At 45.0% G+C, this 25,420-nt stretch overlaps 1 protein-coding gene and 1 long non-coding RNA gene across 11 annotated transcripts in view; one reads left to right on the plus strand and one right to left on the minus strand.

Moving 5' to 3' along the window:
* The window catches only part of DLG2 (discs large MAGUK scaffold protein 2), a gene marked incomplete at its 3' end in the record, with an annotated part of 818,053 nt that overhangs the window by 567,616 nt on the left and 225,017 nt on the right, over positions 1-25,420 (minus strand). The window lies entirely within an intron of this gene.
* Positions 15,232-24,020, plus strand: LOC308475479. Its single transcript, XR_013985244.1, has 2 exons — positions 15,232-15,320; positions 23,657-24,020. It is a non-coding gene; the product is annotated as an uncharacterized lncRNA (long non-coding RNA).

A 25,420-nucleotide genomic window follows, 5' to 3' on the forward strand; every position in this document is an offset into this window, starting at 1 on the left:
AATGCAGCCCTCTGAACAAGTATACAAAATAGGTGGGACGCGGGTGGCGCTGTGGTCTAAACCACAGAGCCTAGGGCTTGCCAATTGGAAGGTCAGCGGTTTGAATCCCCATGACGGAATGACCTCCCATTGTTCGGTCCCAGCTCCTGCCAACCCAGCAGTTCGAAAGCATGTCAAAATGCAAGTAGATAAATAGGTACCACTCCAGCAGGAAGGTAAACGGCGTTTCCATGCGCTGCTCTGGTTTCGCCAGAAGCGGCTTAGTCATGCTGGCCACATGACCCAGAAAAACTCTGCAGACAAATGTCAGCCAGTAAAGCAAGATGAGCACCGCAACCCCAGAATCGTTCACTACCAGACTTAACTGTTGGGGTCCTTTACCTTTTTAAGTGTGCATAAAAATGTATATATTGGTGTAAATAACATTCAAAGAAGCATTGTACCAGGGGAAATTTATTTGCAAAATGCTTTGCATAGCAATTTGTATATATCAGGAGAAGTACATGCTAAGATGCTGAAGATTTTTCACGAGCACTTACAAAATAAAAATAAAACAAAATTGCATATTGATGTGGACATGAAAGGCTGAAAAAAATGAGAAACTAAGAGAACCTGGAACTGACATATTTGCCCATCCTAAAACATAACCATTGGGGGGGAAACAATTATTTCATATGCAGAAGGAAAGGTGTGTTCATATTCTCTATTCCCCTCCAACCCACTTTCTCCGATTACATATATTATACATGGAATTGTACATGTCTGAACTGCTCACGCACGGCGTCTTCTCATGCCCTATCTGAACTGTGACATATGGGTCTCTCTCCACAGGGACATCGCCGCCATTCAGATGTTATGCAAGATCCAGGAGCTTGAGCCAAGTTGAAACTAAGGCTGGGCTAAGACAGGGCTGAATCCCTCCTCTATGTCCTGAAAATATGCTTCTCCTGCAGAAGCCAGGGGGAATATCTTCTGATTTCTTTGGAGAGGGAGAAATTTCATTGAAATGTTGGGGGGTGGGTTGCTTGCCTCTTCCCTTACCGAGTCTCACCAGGAAGTTTGGCAAGTAGGACAGTATCTGCAGCTGGGAAAACACAGAGGAAGCCTAACTTCCTCTCTGCGCTGAATCCAAAGTTTGAGGGTTTTTTGAAGGGGGAAGGGAGTAGCTATCTAATGGGGCAGCAAGATCTGTTGGAATGGAATTCCATTAGCCTGGAATGCTAATGTTGTAAGCCTTCTTGTCTTATGCCCACCCTGCATTTACAGTGATACCTCGGGTTAAGAACTTAATTCGTTCTGGAGGTCCATTCTTAACCTGAAACTGTTCTTAACCTGAAGTACCACTTTAGCTAATGGGGCCTCACGCTGTTGCCATGCGATTTCTGTTCTCATCCTGAAGCAAAGTTCTTAACCCGAGGTACTATTTCTGGGTTAGCGGAGTCTGTAACCTGAAGCGTCTGTAACCCGAGGTACCACTGTAGGTGCAAATAAAACCATACATCGTAAAGATCCCACCGTCCGCATTGACCTTCTTTCTGAGGGAAACAAACCTCAAGGTATGCTCTGGTACTCCACTGCTTGGAGACTGCTAGGGTCCATTGTGCCCTTGGCAAGGAGGTGTATTGGCACAAACACCCCACCCCCCAACAAAAACACTTCCAGGTGAGGGCGAAGTGAGGAGGAAGAGGGGGAAATGTACACCTTTGTGCCATGGTGCACGAAGGACAGAAACCATCTCCCACATTTGATTTTTCCATGACCGCACACATAAACATCATACACTCCACACTCTGATAGGTGAATTTTGCGCTGCCTCCTGGGTCTGCCCCTCCAGCAGGGGCAGGTTTTGCCAAACCCTAGGTACACCTCCAGGAGTCTGCGATGCGCATAACAATATCTTAGAAAAAATGAATCGGCGTGCGAAAGGCCTTTGCCATTCTCCTCCGTTCGTCTTGCAGCGCTGAGCATGAAGTAATGGGCTTTGAAGGCTCATACGGAAGGAGCGCTTTGGCACATTAGCAGCATAACTACTGTGGTTTTGTTCTAATAATAGAGTTTTGATTGCTCTTTTGAGAAAACATAAATAGCCCTTATTCATTCTGCATGTGTTCAGGAGCAGACGCCAACAATTGGCAAACAAAAGTGGGGGCGGGGGCAGGGATTCAAACAATTCCCGATTTCTTCCTACAAGATTCATCTATTTCACCACTTCCTTAAGGTCTGGACCAACTGCTTTTTGGATGGCATATTTGTTGCGATCACTGGACAAAAGGAAACTTCTATTAGCCAGCTGCTTTCTATTCTGGGAGGTAACATCTGGGCTGGGCTGTAGGGTGGTAGTAAAGGTAAAGGGGACCCCTGACCATTAGGTCCAGTCGTGGCCGACTCTGGGGTTGCGGCGCTCATCTCGCTTTATTGGCCGAGGGAGCTGGCGTACAGCTTCCGGGTCATGTGGCCAGCATGATGAAGCCGCTTCTGGCGAACCAGAGCAGTGCACGGAAACACCGTTTACCTTCCCGTCGGAGCAGTACCTATTTATCTACTTGCACTTTGAACTGCTAGGTTGGCAGGAGCAGGGACCGAGGAACGGGAGCTCACCCCGTCGCGGGGATCCAAACTGCTGACCTTCTGATCAGCAAGACCTAGGCTCTGTGGTTTAACCCACAGCACTATGTAGAAGATCCCAGGTTCAATCTCCAGCATCTTGAGGTAGGGCTGTGATTGTGTCCCCCCTCTGCGAGCAATCCAGGGTTGACTGAGGAGTGAGGCATTGGGTGGAAAGAAGGCGAGATTTCAGAGTGCTTTTGGGCTGATTTGAAATAGGACTGCTGTGCTGCGTGTGCCTCTTCCCAGCAGGGGAACGCACACCTACACAGCCAACTGAGCACGATTGAACCCTCCACTCAACAGCTGGGGAAAGGAGTGTGCTATCCAGCCAGCTGCAGGGATGTGCTTTGCCAGCACATTACCTGCAAGCAACACACTGGAGAAGTAGACCCCCAACAGGATTGAAGATCACGTTTTCTGTTCTCATCCTGAAGCAAAGTTCTTAACCTGAAGTGCTATTTTTGGGTTAGCAGAGTCTGTAACCTGAGATACCACTGTAGAAGGTTAACGTAGGGACATAGCTGGCAATTGGCCGTTGGAAACAGTGTCCGGGCTGAAATAGCTGAAACGTCCGCATGTATGGCAACCCATGCCAGCAGTGTCATTTTTGGCGATTTCCCTAAAAAAAGGCTCAACAACTAAATAAAGTTCAACAACTTTCTTCAGATTTCCACTTGCACATAAATGCATATATTAATGAAATAATAGATAAAAACTCATTAGACTTGGGAAAGCTTAGCAAAAACGTGTATACTAGGCAATCTTGCCTGCAAAGATGTGTATACAAACTTGGGGATACTGTGGCAATGCGTCTACTGGGAAGCCCCACCAGGCAAGTTGCTCCACCCTGCAAGTCAGGATACGCATTTTTTAACAAATGAAACAAGTGGCTTCATTAATCTTAATTTAGACAACAACAAAAGTGTGATTAGCTTAACATGTAGTTTGATCCATAGAGAGATTTATGGACATGCCACGCCAATTTGGTTTTGTTACTTTTAGCTAATACGGTAGATTTCACAGGTGCATTATCAGTTCACGTTTGCCGTGTAAGCTTGACATGATAAATTGTATAAATGTGACAATGTTCTTGTTTTACTCAAGTGGTTTTAAGGCTGTAATGAAACAAGATGAGATTTCTGCGTTTGCCGTGGCTTTTATCCAAAACAAATAAACTCATTCCAAGAGAGACTGAAACCAGCAGCAGGTTGCTGCAGTTTTGGCTTTGCTCCCTTCAGGTGGGGTGGGTGAGGGTTACAAACTGCTATGCGTGAATCACAGAATTGTAGAGTTGGAAGGGACCCTGAGGATCATCTAGTCCAACCCCCTGCAGTGCAGGAATATGCAGCTGTCCCATACAGGGATTGAACCTGCAACCTTGGCATTATCAGCACCATGCTCTAACCAACTGAGGAGAGATGTCTCAGCCCAGAAAGTACCTTAGAGAAGTTCCCGTTCAAAATGTTTAGGAATAAGGTGCTGAAAGGTAAACCAAAACCCCCAGCTTAGATCTTTTCTTTTCTGCTGCACATTGCTTTAGCTCTCCTTAATCGCTATTGTCAATTCATATACCGCTTAGTGCCCAAGCAGGCTTCTAAGTGGTTTACCGGCATAACAATCAATTAAGCATGCATTGACATATACACATCCATAATTAAAATACACAGTAAGACGATCCCATTAAAACAACATTGAGACATCGACTTTCAGAGGCATTATGCCTCTGAACACCAGTCACTGGGAATCGCAAGTAGGGGAGAGCACTGTTGTTGAAGCTCAGGTCCTGCTTTCAGGCTTCCTATAGAATAGCTCAGTCAGTAGAGTGCGAGATTCTTAATATCTCAGGGCTGTGGGTTTGAGCCCCACGTTGGGCAAAAGATTCCTGCATTGCAGGGGGTTGGGCTACAGGACCTTCATGGTCCCTTCCAACGCTAGAATTCTGTGATTCTACTGTAAGAACATAAGAAGGGTCTGCTGGGTCAGACCAATGGCCAATGTAGTCCAGCATCCTGTTCTCTCAGTGGCCAACCAGATGCTTTTGGGAAATCCTCAAGCAGAACCTGAGCGCAAGAGCACTCTCCTTTCCTGTGGATTACAGCAACAACCAATATTCAGAAGCATGACTGCTCCTGACTCCGGAAACCAAGCGTAGCCATCACGGCTAGCATCCATTTTAGCCTTATCCTCCATGAATTTATCCTCTCTTGAAACCATCTAAGCTGGTGGCTATCACTACCTCCTATGTGCTGTGTGCATTCCAGGTAGCTTCAAACAAGTTTAGATCCGTGTGTGTGTGTGTGTGTGTGTGTGTGTGTGTAACACAAAAGAACCATGCCATTGTACAGCAGACGAAGACACTCTAAGACTACAGAACAAGGCCCTAGGGCTATCATGTAACAATTGATAATATGGATTAGATCTCAAGAAAATCCTCTAGATATTCAAATGCCTCTGGGTTCATGTTCATAATTAATCATACATGCACATAAATACCAGAACATTAAATGCAAAATTAAACATACTCAGATAGCTGATGCTTGAAAGTTTTTGCTGCTCGTTTCAGCTAGGGTTCCCATCTATCACATTGCTCCACCTGCCCACTTCATATTTTGAGCCTTTGCCCCCTGAATGTTTGTTTGTTTGTTTGTTTGTTTGTTTGTTTGTTTGTTTGTTAATTACATTTATACCCCACTTTTTTCCCAAGCAGCTCAAGGTGGCATGCAGTGGCTTAGAGCACCGCCTGAGCAGTTCTCCTCCAGGTGTTATTTATAGATCATTAAACCCTTCTGTTGTTCTACAGTTGAATGGGTTTTGGATGGTTTCATTGTTAACTGTTTCATATGTTATGATGGTGAACTGTCTTGAGAGCACCATTTTGGGGCAGAAGAGTGGACTAGCGATTACTACGCAAGCAATAAAATATGTCAAGGATCCATAATGTTTTTCTTCCTTTGTGCTTTTCCTTCCTCCTTCTGTTAACTGCGTTGACAACAATTGCACACTTAATCCACATTGTTGTGCGCTAAGTGAAACAGTTTTAGCAGAGAGAGGTTCTATTATTCATTACTGGAATTCTTCTTGTCCATGGGATGGCTCCTTTCTCGTTTGTCACACTGGAGGTGGGCTAAATGTGGAGTAGAATTAAAGGGAGAGATTGCAAACAGAACCTCAGTGATTAATAGTCTCCACCAAGTGTTGACGAATCCTCCATTCTCATGAGTGTTTCAGGGCCGCTGCAGCTACAGTTCCTAAGTGTTTCACTTTCTCTAACACATTTATTCCGTCGGATCCCTTGTGGGGTAAGAAAGAACTATTAATTGCAGCACCAAGAAACAATTGTTCATTCTGCGAAGCTCATCCAGGATTTCCACTGAGAAAAGCCAGATTCCAGGAGATGAATGAATTATGCCCATGAAAACAATTTGCATTTGTTGGTGCACTGTGCATTACTTATTCTGTTTCAAGGTTGCTTTGTTGTTGTTTTCTTTCTTAAATTTAGATTCATTATTTCTTCTTTACACATGTGCAGATATTCGGTTAGCTCCTTTAAGAGACAACGCAGGGGGTGTCTGACTTTTGCAGTCTCAATATAGGCAATTTAGGAGAATAATGCAAACCCTATGAGTTGAGGTTAGGTTTATTAAATTTGCGCATCCCATAGATGGGGAGCTACCACAGAGAAGATCCATTGTCTCATTGCCACCCACAGGTTCCTCCTGTTCACTAAACTCTGTTGCCTCTTCAGTATCCATCACCTCCTCCCAATCTTCCCCCTCTGACCTCTCCTTTGCAAAGGCCCTTTTATTTTGGCTTAGTATTTCTACAAGCCATACTTCCTCTATGTGCTTAATTTCTCAGCTCCCCTTCCCTTCTGTTTCTTCATTGCTGTTGTTGTTTAGTCGTTTAGTCGTGTCCGACTCTTCGTGACCCCATGGACCAGAGCACGCCAGGCACTCCTCTTTTCCACTGCCTCCCGCAGTTTGGTCAAACTCATGTTGGCACTATCCAACCATCTCATCCTCTGTCGTCCCCTTCTCCTTGTGCCCTCCATCTTTCCCAACATCAGGGTCTTTTCCAGGGAGTCTTCTCTTCTCATGAGGTGGCCAAAGTATTGGAGCCTCAGCTTCAGGATCTGTCCTTCCAGTGAGCACTCAAGGCTGATTTCCTTCAGAATGGATAGGTTTGATCTTCTTGCAGTCCATGGGACTCTCAAGAGTCTCCTCCAGCACCATAATTCAAAAGCATCAATTATTCGGCGATCAACCTTCTTTATGGTCCAGCTTTCACTTCCATACATCACTACTGGGAAAACCATGGATTTTACTATACGGACCTTTGTTGGCAAGGTGATGTCTCTACTTTTTAAGATGCTGTCTAGGTTTCTTCATTACCTTTTGTCAATGGTTCAAGCTTTGAACCGTGGAATTGTAGAGTTGGAAGTGAGTTTTTACTATAAGGACCGCCAGCTGCGGCCGTGCAAAAACTTCAGCAGTGACACTGAATGCTCAGCATGTTGAATTGTCTCTGAGCTGCCCTTCCTTTATGTATTATTGAGAGCAGGAGATGGGGGAGCTTCAGGCTTTCCTCTCGCATTTGCTTCTGCTTTTTAATCTCTCCCCTGTCTTCACATGTGTTTCCGAAGAACTGTCAGGTGCGTCTCTGCCTTGTGGCATCTTGCAGTGATTGGGGAATGTTGTTTCCCAGTTCGGCAGATGAAAGCTAGACGCGGCAAGTCAAATTTCTCTTCTCTTGGGCTTGTTCCAAATTCTCCCGTTTCTCCCTCCTCGTCTCCACCTGGCATCTCAACGCGCTCATACATATCTGCAACTGCTTAGCGTTGAAAACAGGATGAAGTGGGTGGCTGACAGGAGCCAATCTTCTTCCAAATGCCTTTTTACCTCTCTGTTCTACTTCCACTGTTGGGGGTTTTATGCCTCTGACTACCAGTTGCTGGGGACCAAAGCTGAGTGAAAGCTGTCGCACTCATGTCCTGCTTTTGGGCTTCCTTTAGGCCAGGGGTGGGACCAAGGTGTCTTCACCCTCCCAATATTCATTGGGAGGGGCCAGGCCCCCTCAATGTTGAGAGGACTTAGTAGGCTGAGCGCAGAGCCAAGTGTGGCTCAGTCTCAGGGACCAGCTCCTCCTGAATGCGAAAGAGGAGGAACTGCTGACCACTGAAGTCACACAGTGCTCGGCTCCGCATTCTGCCTCCTTCCAATATCACATGTGTAGCACATGTTACAAGCATGATGTCACACACATGCATCGCAAGCACGACAACACACATGCACAATGAGCACCATGCCAGGTCATGCTGGGGTCAAAAGCATTGGACCTCCTGGTTTGCACCCCTTCAAAAATTGAGTCACAGCCCCCCAGCACACACACACCATGCTACACACGTTCAAAAACCATTACCATTAATTACTAGAGTTGGCATTACTGGTGGCTCAGTGCCCTCCCCAGGGTAGTTGGAAGCTACATGTCTGGTGGGAGAGTAGAGGTATCTTGCCTCTGATGCGCATGTCTATAAATGCACATGCGTGAAGACTAAAGCATCAGGTCTGTTTTGAAGTGACATATTGTCAGGCAATTACATTTCTCTCTCCCCAATCCCAATATATCTTTAACCAAAAGAACAAACACTCCCTTTCTGATGGGGGAATAGGTTATTGCAGAGTACATGAAAGCAGTATACAGTTGGCAGCACAAAGCCTTAAGCAGCATGAAAGAGTCTCATGCAGAGATCTCTGGTGTGCGGATAGTGGTGTTATAAGGCTATAACTGTTTTCATCTGTGAGATGTTGGAGAATGGGTGTAAAAGAGATTAGACAGAGAGGCAGCAGGGCAGTGGGGTGATGGAGATGGAGAATTGCAATTCAGCAAGCTCTCTAAGTGAGAAGGGACTGAACCCACATCTCCTCGCTTTAAGTCCAGAATCCACTGTGCTTTCTTTAGGCATCATAAGAACTGTAATTCCATCACACTCAGAGAATGAACTATCCTAAATAGCTTCAAAGACACTTACAAAAAACTTGGCCTATTGCTCAACATCCAAAAAACCAAAGTGCTGCACTAACAAGCACAAAATAACCCCTCTGCAGCACCACAAATTCAACTCAATGGTGTAACATTGGGAAGTGTTGATCACTTCTCCTACCTGGGCAGTTATCTTTCCACAAGGGCCGACATTGATGCTGAAATCCAGCATTGCCTGAGCTCTGCAAGTGCAGTTTTCTCCCGATTGAAGTGCAGAGTGTCAGAGGACCGGGACATTCTCTGGGAAACCAAAATGCTTGTTTGCAAAGCTATTGTACTACCAACCTTACTGTATGCTTGTGAAACATGGACCACTTATAAACGCCATCTCCAACTCCATGAAAGATTTCATCAACGGTGTCTCCGAAAATTTTTACACATCACTTGGGAAGACAGGTGAACTAATGCCAGTGTAGTGGAAGAAGCAAAGATCACCAGTGTCGAAGCAATGATTCTCCAACATCAACTTCATTGGACTGGTCATGTTGTGTGGAAGCCTGATTATTGTCTTCCAAAGCAACTACTCTATTCCGAACTTAACAATGGTAAGCATAATGCTGGTGGTCAACAAAAGAGGTTTAAAGACTCTCTCAAGGCAAATCTTTAAAAATGTAGTATAAACACCGACAACTGGGAAACATTGACCTACGAGTGATCCAATTGGAGAACAGCCTTTACCAAAGGTGCCATGGACTTTGAAGATGCTTGAACTCAGGACGCAAGGGGGAAACGAGCTAAGAGGAAGGCACACTTGGCAAACCCTCATTGTGATCAACTCCCTCCCAGAAACCAATGTCTCCACTGTGGAACGACGTGTGGATCCAGAATTGGCCTCCACAGTCACTTACGGACTCATTGTTAAAACCGTGTTTATGGTAGACAATCTTACTCAGTTATGTGTAATCACCAAAGAAGAAAAAGAATTCCACCAGAATGTCATGTACAGAGGCCCCGTGGGGCTGTGGCCAAAACACTAAACCAACAACAGATAATCCTACCCACCTACCTAACCTTCCTTCTGTCGGAAGCAAACGACGCTGTTCAGTTCACAGCCCAATAAGTGAATTCACTTATATAAACAGCCTTTGGAGAAGGAAGCAATTTGCATGCATTTACACATTACAAGTGGGATCTGCAGCAAAATGTTGCAGTGTTTAGCATTCACATTCAGGGCTCCACTAGCTATTCCCTTTGTTTCTTAAAGGAGCTGGGCACTGCAGATCTGTGGGGGGGGGGAGGACTACAGTCAGTGTGAATATAAGCAATATTTATAATCTCCCCTCATTTCAGTTTTGAAGCTGGGGGGCCTCTCAAAAGACAAATCAGTATACCATGGCTACTGAGCATGCTCACCCCTCAATTGGTTGCTTTGGCTTTGCCCTTAGGGCTTTTAAACCTCAGAGTTCCTCCATCCTTGCTGCTATATCTCTCTTGTGAACAAATGAGGCTGGTTTGGCTATGTAAGGAGAATGAATTTGCTATAAATATATACGGTGGGTGAACAGATAGATGAACAGACAGACAGCAGGGCCCAAAATCAGCCCGTTAACTTTCACCTTACATTGGGTAATGAATGCAAAGGTCAATGTGTATTCCATAGAATCACAGAGTCACAGAACTGTAGAGTTGGAAGGGACCCTAAGGGTCATCTAGTCCAACCCCTGCAATGCAGGAATCTTTTATAATAAAAGCAGACTGTTCCCACATGAGGAACAAATCCAGCCTCCTGTCCTAGAATAACATGTTTGATAAAAGTTCATTTTGTTTCTGTCAGTCTCCTACCCTGCATTCTCACGAAATAAATAAATAGGGCTCCTTGGTGCAGTAAGATGCTATTTTGATAGAATTAATTTTAAATAAGCTCCCAGCCTTTCATAGTCCACTGCATTAATTACTTTCACTCATCTCAAACAAGAGGTAGCTGCCTTAAGAGGGAACTGCAGGGAGAGAAAAAGCTAAGGGCTCATTTTTGCTAGGGGTGACTTTATGGTAATCATAGAATTGTAGAATTGGAAGGGACCCGAGGGTCATCTAGTCCAACCCCCTGCAATGCAGGAATCTCAAGTGAAGCATCCATGACAGATGACTATCCAACCTCTGCTTAAAAACCTCTAAGGAAGGAGAGTCCACAATCTCTCGAGTGATACAGTAACTTAAAGGTAAAGGGACCCCTGGCCATTAGGTCCAATCGTGACCGACTCTGGGGTTGCAGCGCTCATCTCGCTTTATTGGCCGAGGGAGTCAGTGTACAGCTTCTGGGTCATGTGGCCAGCATGACTAAGCCGCTTCTGGCGAACCAGAGCAGAGCACGGAAACACCATTTACCTTCCCGCCGGAGCGGTACCTATTTATCTACTTGCACTTTGATGTGCTTTCGAAGTGCTAGGTTGGCAGGAGCAGGGACCGAGCAACAGGAGCTCACCCAGTCATGGGGATTCGAACCGCAGACCTTCTTATTGGCAAGTCCTAGGCTCTGTGGTTTAACCACCCACGTCCCCTGATACAGTAACTTATCACATCACAAAATCATCTGGGGTGCTGAAATGCAAGATAAAGGTGCAAATACAGAGCAAATAGTTTCATTTTATATTTATCCCCCCCCCCATTTATATCCCCACCTTTCCTCCAATGAACTTGAGGGGCTGTACACAATTCTCCTCTGCCATTTTATCCTCACAACAATCATGTGAGGTAGGTCAGGCTGAGACTGGCCCAAGTGACTGGCCCAAGGTCACCCAGCGAGAGCTTCAAAGCCAAGTGGGGATCCAAACTCTGATCCCCCAGGGTGTCCTAGTCTGACACTCTAACCACCACATCACCAGCTCCCCAATGTTTGCCTTGTTATTTGCTCAACAGAGTAAAAGGAGGAAGTCTGCTCTTTGAAACAGACAGCCAAATGCAATTCCTGTCTCTATTGAGCAGTTAACCTCCCCTGTTGGAATTATATCAAAATCCCTTGAACTTTACTTTGATAAAAATAGACAAGGTGCTGCCACGGTACAGAAAACACAAGGATGGGCTGCAGCTCAGCAGCAGAGAATGAGCTTGGAAATCTCTGATCCTTGACAATCCCTAGTCTTTGGTTAAAGGTAGCAGAGGATGGTAAAGAATAAGGCCTGCTCATTTAGCCGGTGAGGCCATTTCAGCTCAGCTCAGCTCAGCCACAGCCTCCTGCCCTACACTTGATGTCGTATATGTTGTTAGGTGTGGGGCACCTATTTGTAACTGAGCTGGAAGGGGGATTACAGACACAACTGGGCACTTGCAAAGCCCTGTGCAAAACACTGTACACCTGGCTTTGTAAGCTTTGACGATCAGCTGATCGCCAGGGTCTTGCAAACCATTGTGCACGGGACTCTGCAAGCTCTGAATATTATTTTGTCTTTTTTTTTTTTTTTTTTTTTACAACTGTAAACACCCTTACTTTGCCAAGACTGGAAGCTGAGCGATGTGACCAGCAAACTCACATGACATATCCGTCGCTGAACTGTACTGCTTTGGGCCACAGGTGGTGGCGATTGCTGGTCTGAACGCTCCGTCCACAAAAGAAGCATGTGGTGTGAATCAAAAATTTGTATGTCACACAGAAGGCTAGCCTAGAACATTCCCCCCCCCCACCCGGCATGACAGTTTTATATAAGCAGGGATTATATAAACGGAGACCGGGGTAAGATTCAAATGTTCAGTCCCCCACCTGATGTCTGAAATGAGGCAGCCCTGCAGCTAATCCATACACAAAAGGGTTTGATCAGCATAACTAAGACAAAAGCTGGTATGTTTTTTCCCCCTGATAGCTGTTGACTTGTGCTGCATTGCCATCTCATGGAGTAATAATAATGAGCATTATCGTTATCTGCTACATGCATTTGATTTCCATCCTCTCTGCTAGGAAGCTCAAGGTACTATGCAAGAGACTTCCTTCTTCTCTGCTTTTTATCCTCCCAACAATCCTGTGAGGTAAGTTAAGATGAGAAGAGTGTGTCCAGCCCAAGCGCAGCCAGGGAGCTTCACAGCCACGCTGGGATTTGAACCGCATTCTCTCCAGTCCATTTCTCAAACCGCTAACTACAACTGGTGAGATTTGTCTTCAGTTGAGACCCAAAATTAGAAATTCTCCCCCATCTCTAGCTGACCAACGAGTTCATAGTTGAGGTGCAATTTAAAGTGGTAAGAAACATCCTGGCAATTGGTTATAGGTCTCTAGCTTGTCTATCCTTCTGCCGTTACTTCCTGAAAGGCAAGAACTAGACCAGGGGTCAGAAAACTTTTTCAACAGGGGGCTGGTCGACTGTCCCTCAGACTTTGTGGGGGGCCGGACTATATTTTTTTGGGGGGGAATAAATGAACAAATTCCTATGCCCCACAAATAACCAAGAGATGCATTTTAAATAAAAGGGCACATTCTACTCATGTAAAAACATGCTGATTCCTAGACTATCCGCAGGCCAGATTTAGAAGGCGATTGGGCCGGATCCAGCCCCCAGGCCTTAGTTTGCCTACCCATGAACTAGACCATGCCTTGCTTTGGTATTGATTTCCATGGTAAAGAGTCAGAAGCTTTTGCATTTCTGGGAAACAGCTCTTTGGGCATCCAGGGAAAGAATTTCAGATTTTTACAGTCACTTACATCTGCAGTGTTGGGTCATTTAAGAGTCACTCTTTTTTTCTGTGGAGCTACGAACACCCATCTCTGCCTTCCAGATATAAAATGCCAACTACTTTCTTCAACCTCTGGGCTGCTGTTCTTTCACCTTCTCTCACATTTGCCCTTTTCTCAATCGCTTCAAGTGTCTTCCAGCCCCCAATCATGGTTCCTTTGCTATTTTTTCAGTGTCTCCTCCCCCTGTCAGAGCCAGCCGTTACAAATGGCGCAGTTTAGCATAAAATAAAGACACAGAGAGCCAGCAATATTTTCAGGATGGTATGAGCAGCTCCTTTCGAACTTCTCTCTCCTCCTGCAGCTTTTTTATTATCCTTTGTCTCTCTCCAGCCGCATGGCTGTTTGCCAATGTCTCACGTTACCTCATCCGGTCAAGGCTTTAACCCACCCACAAACCATATACGGTCATCACTGCCCAGAGGAAATACAACTCCATTTAAGGTCAATACATTCCAATACATTGTAAAGCTCAGAGTGCTGGTCAGCCGAGGTCAGGGGGCACCCTGCAATATTACAAGCCTTTACCGTGGCTTTATGACTCCCACATCCCCCCTTGGGTTTTCTTATATAAAATCTAACAACATGAATAACAAATGAAATTAAATATAACAATAAGGGTGCATGTAGGGAGTTTTGGTTATGCAAGTGACCGAACAAATAATGGGGAGAAAGTAGCAAAATAATAATATTCAAGCCATACTGACATTATTTCTGCCTTGGTCATAGGATATAGGGGAGCTCAAAATCCAGCTATGTTTTCTTGTGGAATTGAATACCAGGTATTAGGCTACCAGAAGAAATGGTGGTGAAATTTAACTTGGTTCGCATATAAAGGTTAACTTATCTCATCTTTCCAAAACAATACGGGAGCCGAAACACAGCCATCCTTCAAAATCCTTGCTTCTCTGAATTTTGTATGGAAGTTCTCCTTCTGGGCAATATGTACAAAACACATGTTACTCCTCATTATTATTATTATTTACATTTATATACCACTTTATCTTCCAAGGAGCTCAAGGCGGTGTACATGGATTTCCTCACAACAGCCCTGTGAGCTACATTAGGCAAAGAGACAGGGACTGGCCCAAGGTCACCCAGCGAACTTCACGGCTAAGTGGGGATTCGAACCTTTGCTCTCCCAGGTCCAGGTCCAACAAACAAAGCGTGCATATAAAAAGGCACATATTAGTGAAAATAACATACAAATATGCATTGCGTTGGGGGAAATGGTTTTGTAAGAATGTGATTATCAGGCAAGATTGCATGCAGAAATGTGTTTTAGAAGTTAGCACTAAAATGCTGGTGAATTCTCATGTTGAATTAAAAAAAAAAAATCAAACTGATGTGGAAACCCAGAGAATTGAACGCAAATTTGGAAAAACGAGAAGCTGAAAGAAACCAAAAGTGACAGATTTGCTTATCCCTAGCAACACTTCTCAATGGAAACAGGAGTTGCATGAGTACAGTGGTACCTTGGGTTACAGATGCTTCAGGTTATAGATGCCGCTAATCCAGAAATAGTACCTCGGGTTAAGAACTTTGCTTCAGGATGAGAACAGAAATTGGGCTCCAGCGGCAGGAGGCCCCATTAGCTAAAGTGGTACCTCAGGTTAAGAACAGTTTCAGGTTAAGAACGGACCTCCAGAACGAATTAAGTTCTTAACCCGAGGTACTACTGTACAGGGCTGGATCAAAGAAGTGATTCAGTTAAACACGTTGTAAACTTCATACAGGGAAGTTCCATTGGTGAAAAATGGAATTCCACAGTGCCATCTTGTGTCATGGTGTTTTAACGCATATAAAGTGCTTTATTTTTACAAATGTAGCCAAGTCCCAGGTGGCAACAACAGGTCAGAGGATGGAACATCACACACATGTCAGTTTGTGAGGCAGACCATTATTCTATTTCGCTCAGTATTGCCTATACCACAAGTATGCAACCTGTTGCTCTCTGGATGTTCTCTCCTACAACTCCCATCATCCTTGACCATTGGCCGTGATTGCTGTGGCTGAAGTGAGTTGCTGTCCAGAACATCAGGTTGTCTATTAATAATAATAATTATTATTATTATCATTATTATTATTATTATTATTTATACCCCGCCAATCTGGCTGGGTTTCCCCAAACACTCTGGGTGGCTCCCAACAGAATATTACACAGAATAAAACTTCAAACATTAAAAACTTCCCTGAACAGGGCTGCCTTCAGATGTCTTCTAGAAGTCAGATACTGTAGTTGTTTATTTCCTTGACATCTGACGAGAGGGCATTCCACAGGGCAGGCGCCACTACCAAGAAGGCCCTCTGCCTGGTTCCATGTACCCTCACTTCTCGCAGTGAGGGAACTGCCAGAAGGCCCTCGGAGCTGGACTTCACTGTCCAGGCTGAATGATGGGGGTGGAGACTCTCCTTCACGTATACAGGACCGAGGCCATTTAGGGCTTTAAAAGTCACCATCAACACTTTGAATTGTGCCTGGAAACATACTGTGGGCAAATCTAGGTCTTTCAGGACCATTGTTATGTGGTCTCAGCGGCCACTACCAGTCACCAGTCTAGCTGCCGCAGTGGCTTTCTTTAGTTTCAGACGTGAGTTTCTCCTAGCCCTCTCTGATCTAACCCTGTCTCCACCATTTGTAGCTGGAGATCATGGAGCTTAAGAGTCCCACAATCCTTAGCTGCTAATGATACTTCCACAGATCTTCAGGGCCTCTCAGCTGGAGGGTAAAGCTTTTATTTCTACTTGAGGAGGAGAGGGAGAAACTGGCAGAGGTGGGAGGTGTACCACCTGGGTTTTACAAACATTCTTTATGAGTTCTTGCACAAAAACCCTCAAAGTTTCTCAAGGACTTGCAAAGAATGCTCATAAAACCCAGATGCTTCTTGAGATCCAAACAGAGGAGCATTCATCCATCCCTCCAAGTTCACTCTTAATAATAATAAAAAGTGTTGCCTGGGACGTCCAAATTAAATAGTAGCTCAGTAATTCAGCAGAACTCAAAATCAGCCAGCTGTATCCTTCTCCCTCTGGGACTTAACTAACTATACAGTAATATGTGAAACAATTTGTATGACTGTTTTGATTTGATCATGCCTACGATTATTTGGATATTCCACCTAAACTAAATACTGTGGGTACTTTTTTAATGATTAAAACAGACCTGTGTTCTCATGAAATACCATAGAGAAGGGAAGAGAAGAACTGTGAAAGAAGATGGGAGAATAAAAGGAGAGAGAAAGTAAGGGAATAAAATAGAGGAGGGGATCAAATAGGGTTATAGAGAAGGCCTAAGAGAGAGGTCCCCAGGGTGACACTTAAGCCCTTGGATGGAAGTTGAAAGACAAATATGATTATTAATAATTGTCATAATGAAGTTCGCTGAATGACCTTCGGCTGACACCTCTCTCTCTCTCTCTCTCTCTCTCTCTCTCTCTCTACCTCACAGGGTTGTTATGAGGTATTTATGATGCTTTGAGGAAGGACTGGAATCAACTGTGATCAGCCTCACCCTGCATACAGGTGTCTCTGCACATTTCATGCTAAAATGAATTTGTCTGAAACAAGCTTTTGAATTATGCATTACAAACAACAGCCGGCTGACTTCTTAGCAGTGAGTGTGGAAGAGGCGCTGTCACATGGGACCTACTACCTGACACAGCTAACACCCTGGTACAGTTAGCGAGATGCCTTTATCAACTCCTACTATGACTCCCCTCCCCTCCCCAGTCATTTGCCTTTAAGAAATTCTGAGCTAGGCCAGTGCTTATCTAACACTGAGGAGACAAAGCTTACCTACCTAGGTACACAGGAAACCACATTAAGCCCCGTGAAAGTGATTCAGATTGCATGGACTTAGTGCAGCAAACTTACTTCTCAGTTATTCCTGCTTGTTACAGAATTGTCACCAAGCACTGTACAGTGGTACCTCGGGTTAAGAACTTAATTCATTCCGGAGGTCCTTCTTAACCTGAAACTGTTCTTAACCTGAGGTATCACTTTAGCTAATGGGGCCTCCCGCTGCCGCCGCACGATTTCTGTTCTCATCCTGAAGCAAAGTTCTTAACCCGAGGTACTATTTCTGGGTTAGCGGAGTCTGGAACCTTAAGCATCTGTAACCCGAGGTACCACTGTAAATGATTCTAATGACCTTAGCTGCACATAATGCTTGCCTTGACTACAACATAGAGACCACCACCCACCTTCTTCTGTGGCTCAGATTTTTATCTGAATAAAGATCTGTAATTTATCTGTTTATAGATATATATGTTCTTTCAAAGTTGTTCTGTGTGAAGTTCTTTACCGTAGGAAAACTGGATGAGACACAGAAATGGGAGTGGATGTTGCTACAATCTGCATGTTCGCCCAAGGCCAGGAATGGAAATCACAAAGAAGGAATGCGAGTGGTATTCACTATTGCTGGGGGTGGGGGTTTAGTCCGTGAATATTACATGAATAACTACAGTATTTTCCGCATTATTTTTGATGTTTCTGTTCCACTGAAATGCCCTGAAGTTAATGACATAATTAGCTGCAGCCACAGGGAAATATCGGGACCATAGCTGTCAAGTGTCCCTTATTTGAAGGGACAGTCCCTTATTCCAGCACCATGTCCCGCTGCTGTCCCTTATTGATGGATGTCCCTTAAATGTCCCTTAAATGATGTCCCTTAAATTTCAAAGGAAGCAGCTCCTCTCCCTCCCTCCCTGCCGGCCAAGGAGGAGGGAGGCTCCAACTGTGTTGCTTGGCTGTGTTGCTCACCCAATAAGAAGTCTAAGAACGACTGGGGGGTGGAGCTTGCATGCCTTGTGTGTGACTAATTAATGCAACCTGAGGGGGTTTTTGAATGCTGGACGCCATTTTGTTGCACGTGCTGCTGCAAACTTTGCAGTGCAAAGCCAGGCCGGGGAGCCATCTTAAGTTGAGGCTGCATAGGCCTTGTGGTGCATGTGATTCAGATTCTATTCAGTTGAACCTCTGGTTACAAAGTTGGTTGGACAGTGTTCTCGAAGCTACCAACATGAGTTTGACCAGACTGCAGGAGGACAGGAAGACTGGAGTGCCTGGAACAGGTGAGGCTGCAGGTCCCTTATTTTGGCTGCTGGTCCCTTATTTTCAAGGCTGCTGGTCCCTTATTTTCAAATCTGTAAGTTGACAGCTATGATCGGGACGCGGGTGGCACTGTGGTCTAAACCACAGAGCCTAGGACTTGCCGATCGGAAGGTCGGCAGTTCAAATCCCCGCGACGGGGTGAGCTCCCGTTGTTCGGTCCCAGCTCCTGCCAACCTAGCAGTTCGAAAGCACGTCAAGTACAAGTAGATAAATAGGTACCGCTCCGGCGGGAAGGTAAACGGTGTTTCCGTGCACTGCTCCGGTTCTCCAGAAGCGGCTTAGTCATGCTGGCCCATGACCCGGAAGCTGTCTGTGGACAAACGCCAACTCCCTCAGCCCGTAAAGCGAGATGATCACCGCAACCCCAGAGTCATCCGCGACTGGACCTAATGGTCAGGGGTCCCTTTACCTTTACCTTTTACAGTGGATATCAAGACAATGACAAAGGGTTTTAATAGAAGCTGAACTGTAGCTGAACAGAAACACTGCTGATTGCAGCTAACACAGGACAGGACAAAAATGGTGCATCCTTATCAGGGGTATAGTCATCTGGGATCACAGGGATGTTGTAGGTCCATTACTTTCAAATGAGCAGAGTCCCAATGCAAGCACCCTGAGAACTCAGCTCCTAAAAAGTGATGATTAGCATTTACTTATGCCTTGTCACTGCAAAGTTGTGGCATTTATTGCCCTCTAAGTAGCTAATGAATGAGCCTAATAATAGTTCAATATCTGCAGTACCAAAGAAGTTTCCCTCAGGCAGTTTAGCAATTTCGTGCTAGAACATCCATTGCTAAGGATGCCCTGGGCTATCTTAAGATTGTGCTCCATCCTTCCCTTCCCACTCCAATCTCCAGAGAAGTGCTTGAAACAGGCTTCATTTGTAGGCAAATTCCTGTAACTTTGGTAAGGACCCTGGAATTTTGAAATTGGGCGGCATTTCATTTCTGCATGCTTATGTCTCTACCCTCTAACTTTTTTTATTTTCACTTGTGGGCTGCATTACTGAAACTTTTGAAAGCTGCTTTAGCTTGCTCTAAAAAACTATTAAAAAAAACTTTTGCTCCAAGTGTGTGATGTGCTCTCTGTGAGCTGTAATTTACTCTGCAAAAAACAGCAAACCACCTTTTGATCTTCTTCTTGCTGAACCTCAAAAATGCATACCCTCCGCCTGCATTCATTGCTCAAGAGAACTCCAAAGTAAGAGACTGAAAGTTCATTTTTATTGTATAATCTTATAAGGTTGTATAATCTTGGAAGGGAATGCAGCTATGAGAGAGTGTGGCTATTGGGAGGTGCAATTGTGACTGTCATGAAGGGACCCTGCACTTCAGAATTTGTTGCTACACTACTGCTCCTTACACATCCCTATTCCTAACCTCCAGTGGTTGGAGGTTTGGTTGATGATATGCCACAATCTTCTGAAACAAGGTTTGGTGGCACTAGAAACAAGAATTTGGTGTTGATGGTCTCCAGATTATGGGATGTCCATCCCGTAAAGAACTCTGCCAGGTCTAGACTGTTCAGAAGGCTGGCAGAAACAATTCATTTATGTCAGGCAGAATAGATTTTTTAAAAGCTGTCTTAAACAGAATTGCTGTGTTTTTATAAAATGTTGTAGTCTCTAGTTACCTGTTTGTTTGTTTGTTTGTTTGTTTGTTTGTTTGTTTGTTTGTTATGATGTTGCTCTGTTTTTCGTGTTTTTCTTTGCCCCTTGTTTCTTTAGTACTGCATATTGTGTCTTTATTATGCCAGTTACTCTGGGGACCATTGTCAGGCTAGAAATTTAGTAAATATAACTTCCTACGGCGTCTTGAGAGCACACTAGGTTTTGTAATTTTCAGACGGTTTGTTGCTTTGCTTCATTGATTTAAAATAAATAATCTCATTCTGGCTGTTTAGCTTTATTGTTAGGTATGTATGCTGCCTAGTTTTAGCTCTGAATACCATAGTGGGAAAATGCATGTGGTGCAATGGTTAGAATCTCAGGCTAGGACAGAGGAAAACCCCGGTTCAAATCCCCCACTCAGACATGAAGTTTGCTTGGTGAGCTTGGATCAACTCTCTCTCCACCTAATCTACCTCAAAAGGTGGTTATCAGGATAAAAGTGGGCAGGAGGAACGCAGTATATGCCACCCAGATCTACTAGGATAAAAAAAAAGTACAGTGGTATCTCAGGTTACATACGCTTCAGGTTACATACACTTCAGGTTACAGACTCCGCTAACCCAGAAATGGTGCTTCAGGTTAAGAACTTTGCTTCAGGATAGGAACAGAAATCGTGCTGCGGTGGCGCGGCGGCAGCAGGAGGCCCCATTAGCTAAAGTGGTGCTTCAGGTTAAGAACAGTTTCAGGTTAAGAACAGACCTCCAGAACGAATTACCGTATTTTTCGTCCTATAGGGCGCACCGGCCCATAGGACGCACCTCGTTTGGGGGGGGGAATGAATAAAAAAAATATATTCCCCCCCCAACCGCGGCTGCCGCCCCAAGCCTTGCGCACACCTGCCCGAAGCACGGGGCACCCTCCGGAGGGCTCCCCGTGCTTCGGGCGACAGGCTGTCGCCCCAAGCCTCGCGTGCTTGGCAGGACCTCCTGCCGGGCGCGCAAGGCTTGCGGACACTCGCCCGAAGCACGGGGAGCCCTCCAGAGGGCTCCGTGTGCTTCGGGCGACAGGCTGCCGCCCCAAGCCTCGCGCGCTCGGCGGGACCTCCTGCTGGGCGTGCAAGGCTTGCGGACACTCGCCGGGGCTGCAGGCTGCTGCCCGCAAGCCTTGTGAGCCCGCGGGAACTCCCACCGGGCTTGCAAGGCTTGCGGATAGCTTACTGAAGCCTGGAGAGCGAGAGGGGTCGGTGCGCACCGATGCCTCTCGCTCTCCAGGCTTCAGCGAAAGCCTGCATTCGCCCCATAGGACGCACACACATTTCCCCTTCATTTTTGGAGGGGAAAAAGTGCGTCCTATGGGGCGAAAAATACGGTATGTACTTAACCCGAGGTACCATTGTACTGAAAAGGTGACTGATACAATATACACTGAAAACTTCTTAGCGTAGGGGGACCCAATGCAAAGTCTTCCAGATGCTGCTGAACTACAACTCCCTTGGCTATTCAAAATGCTGTCTGGGGCTGATGGAAGTTGGAGTCCAACAACATCTGAAGGGTGCCACGCTGGACATCCCTGCTTTAGAGGAAGTGCCAGGAAGGATGCAAACACAGGGGGAAAGATTATCACCAGACCCTCCAATCAGCTCATAGATGAGGTGAGATTTAATAAAGGTACTTCCTGCCTCATAACTCATATTTTCTACATGTTGATTTAAAACTCAGTTCAGTGTAACCCAATTCAAGTAAAACTGAAATGTTGGCATCAGTACTGGCATTCCACCGGCTCCTCAAACACACCTGTTTAGGCAAGCATTCTCCTGGACGTGTGATTTTATTGTTTAATTGGGTCCCCCCCCTTACTGTTTGAATTTTTGTGCTATTTAATTGTTTGCTTTATTGTGCATTTTAATTAAGAATATTTTAATATTATTGTGCATTTTAATTATGGGTGGATTTTATAAACCGCTTAGAAGCCACTTTTGCATATACTGGTAAGCAGGAGGTAAGTTGTTTAATAATGATGATAATGATGATGATGATGATGATGATGATGATGATGAAGATGATGATACAGCTCTAGCATTGAAGCATTAGTCATTGCTGCCCTGTGCTCCTTTGGGAGGATGGGTGGGATAGAAGTTTAATAATAAATAAAACATCTAGCAGCCCCTTTCATAATTTCAGAGACAGCATCTCAGAAGGAGGATTGAGAACACACCCATTCTTCTCATGCCCAAAGTGTCTCTCAGAAGCTCTGAATAAAACCTACACATAGGCAAGTAGTGCACAGGCACTATCTGCACAATCATAAAACCTGAAAAAGGCTCTAACCCACCCTTCAGATGAATGTGTGTAGTGTCGTGCAACGGTAAATTAATCAATGCAGAGTCTTTTTTATAAACAGAATAAAACTTTACTGAAGAAAATTAACTTGTTCAGAAACAGGATAGTTAAAGAGCATACACAGTGTGCTCATAGCAGATATCTAACTTCACAGAGGCATAGTCTTAGTTACTGATTAACTGGAGTCCTGGAACCACTCTATCTGCAACAACACACACAGGTACACAGTGACACTCACTGAGGCCCATAGAGAGGCTGGCTACTTTTATAGGGGGGAATGAGTCATCACTCAAGATGAGTCATGAGTCACAGGGACTTAGCAGTTTGCTCTTAACAGTTAACAGGCTTAGGCTTGAATGATTGTGTAGGCCTTGTAGGCCTTGCCTTACTTCTTCTTCTCTCAAGAACCTTTGTCTCATGACATGTAGATGGAGGACAGGAGAGCAGGTGCAATCTGCACCCACTGTGTTTCTTCCAATCATGTCTATCCTACAATCCAGGGGTAGCCAACAGGATGCCCTCTGGTTGGTGTTGGACTCCAACCCCTATCAGTACCAGACTGCATGGCCAATGCTTAGGGATGATGGGAGTATCTGGAGAAGACCACATTGACCATATAACACTGGTCTTGAAAGACCTACACTGGCTCCCAGTACGTTTCCGAGCACAATTCAAAGTGATGGTGCTGACCTTTAAAGCCCTAAACGGCCTCGGTCCAGCATATCTGAAGGAGCGTCTCCACCTCCATCATTCTGCCCGGACACTGAGGTCCAGCACCGAGGGCCTTCTGGCTGTTCCCTCACTGCGAGAAGCCAGGGAACCAGGCAGAGGGCCTTCTCGGAAGTGGCACCCGCCCTGTGGAACACCCTCCCACCAGATGTCAAAGAGAAAAATAACTACCAAACTTTTAGAAGACATCTAAAGGCAGCCCTGTTTAGAGAAGCATTTAATGTTTAATAGATTATTTTATTTTAGTGTTTTGTTGGAAGCTGCCCCGAGTGGCTGGGGAAACCCAGCCAGGTGGGCGGGGTATAAATAATAAATTATTATTATTATTATTATTATTATTATTATTATTGGCTACCCTTGCTGTAATCAAGTTTACTCCACTTGGGAAGCTATTATTCTCCTACCCAGTTTCCGCAGTCATTCCACCTGTGGCTCCTATGTGTGCAGATTCATTGATTTGAACTTCTAGTGGGACCTCATCTTATGCTGAAACCCTCTTCCAGTTACCCAGCTGAAATCCTCTTCCAGTTACCCATCCGAGTAATATTTATTTTATTTCTACAGATTTATAACCTGCTTCACAGCCTTAAGCCACTGAAGCAGGGTACAAGAAATGAAATACAGGTCTTCTCGATCTCTTTGCCACCTACTCAACTCCATCTAGACAAAAATCACCGGCATTCCGTGTTCTTTTCCATTGCTCAGTCCGTCACGACATTCCTTACAATGCAAAAAATCCAATGAGCAAAATTATGCGGTTGGCAGCCAAAGGTTCCAAAAGACTAAAGAAGCTGTCACTGTTCCCAAAAGCTCACAAGTGAAAAGCTAAACAAAAACTGACGTGCCACTAAGTACACAAATCAGAGGGCTGGAGAGAGGGAGGACTTCAATGCACTATCTAAATAAATAAAAGCCGACCTCGATACTGCCATTGTCTGGAAACTTATTGACTTTAATTTACCGTGTATGGCGCCTGTAAAATGCAAGTCATACCTTCCCACTTTTCATACTCTTGACAACCATTATAGCTTCATTATCTTCAAGCATCATCCAAGTCCTCCATCTTGTCATCATTATGAGAGTCAGAAAACATTACTGGGTGAATGAAATGCCAAATGAAGGCATCCTCCCATTCGCACCAATTCTCCAAACAGATATGCCTAGCAAAATGTTAAGAGTCACCTTTGCTAAAGCAACCATATATTAAATTAAATCATTAGCATGTCTAACACCAGCCTTTCTCAACCTTGGCTCCCTAGATGTTGTTGGACTACAACTCCCATCATTTCTGGCCAGCGTGGCCAGTGGTCTGGGATGCTGGGAGTTGTAGTTCAAGAACATCTGGGAACCCAAGTTTGAGAAAGGCTGGATAGGGTGGTGTTCAGCTAGATTTTACTCAGAGCAGACCAAGTGAAATTGATCTGTGTGAGGTCCATTAATTTCAATAGGTCTGCTCTGTGTAAACCTTCATTGAATACCACCAAACGCTCTACTCTCCAGTAGACTTATTTCCCAGCCATTATATCCTTCACCATAGCATTTGCCAACCTGGTGCACTCTTGATGCTTTGAACTAGAACTCCCATCGGCTCCAGCCAGCTTGGCTGTAGTCCAAACAGGTGGAGGGGACCAGTTTAGTGAAGGGTGTTTTAGTGGGAGATGCCGGGGATTGAACCCAGGACCTTGTGTGTGGAATGCATGAGCTCTGCTGTTGAACTATAGTCCTTTCACCAGCCAGATTGGTGCAAAACACCTTCAAGAGGGTAGAAGAGTTTGGATTTGATATCCCGCTTTATCACTACCCAAAGGAGTCTCAAAGCGGCTAACATTCTCCTTTTCCTTCCTCCCCCACAACAAACACTCTGTGAGGTGAGTGGGGCTGAGAGACTTCAGAGAAGTGTGAACAGCCCAAGGTCACCCAGCAGCTGCATGTGGAGGAGCGGAGACGCGAACCCGGTTCCCCAGATTACAAGTCCACCACTCCTAACCACTACACCACACTGGCTCTCAACAAGAAACCAAGGGGAAATAGAATGCTCCCACACACAAACACGCATTGATTCCTTTTAGAATAATTTCCAATTTATTTGCAGAAACTGTTCACCATGGGCAAGAGTCTCGCAGCCCTACCTGATGTCAGAATTTGCACCGTGGACCTTTTACATCCAAAGCATGTACACTTTCAATAAGCCATGATCCTTCAACTTGAGAAGAGAAGATTATGTCCCACATTGCCCATCCAAGGAGCTTTTGCTCTAAATGCTATCTTTATGAGGGAAATATCACCAGAGCAATTTTTTTATTATTATCGATTCAGGGAACTTCTCTC

This window comes from Podarcis pityusensis, assembly GCF_964106645.2.
Source record: "Podarcis pityusensis genome assembly, chromosome: 4".
In the NCBI taxonomy this organism is placed as follows: Eukaryota; Metazoa; Chordata; class Lepidosauria; order Squamata; family Lacertidae; genus Podarcis; species Podarcis pityusensis.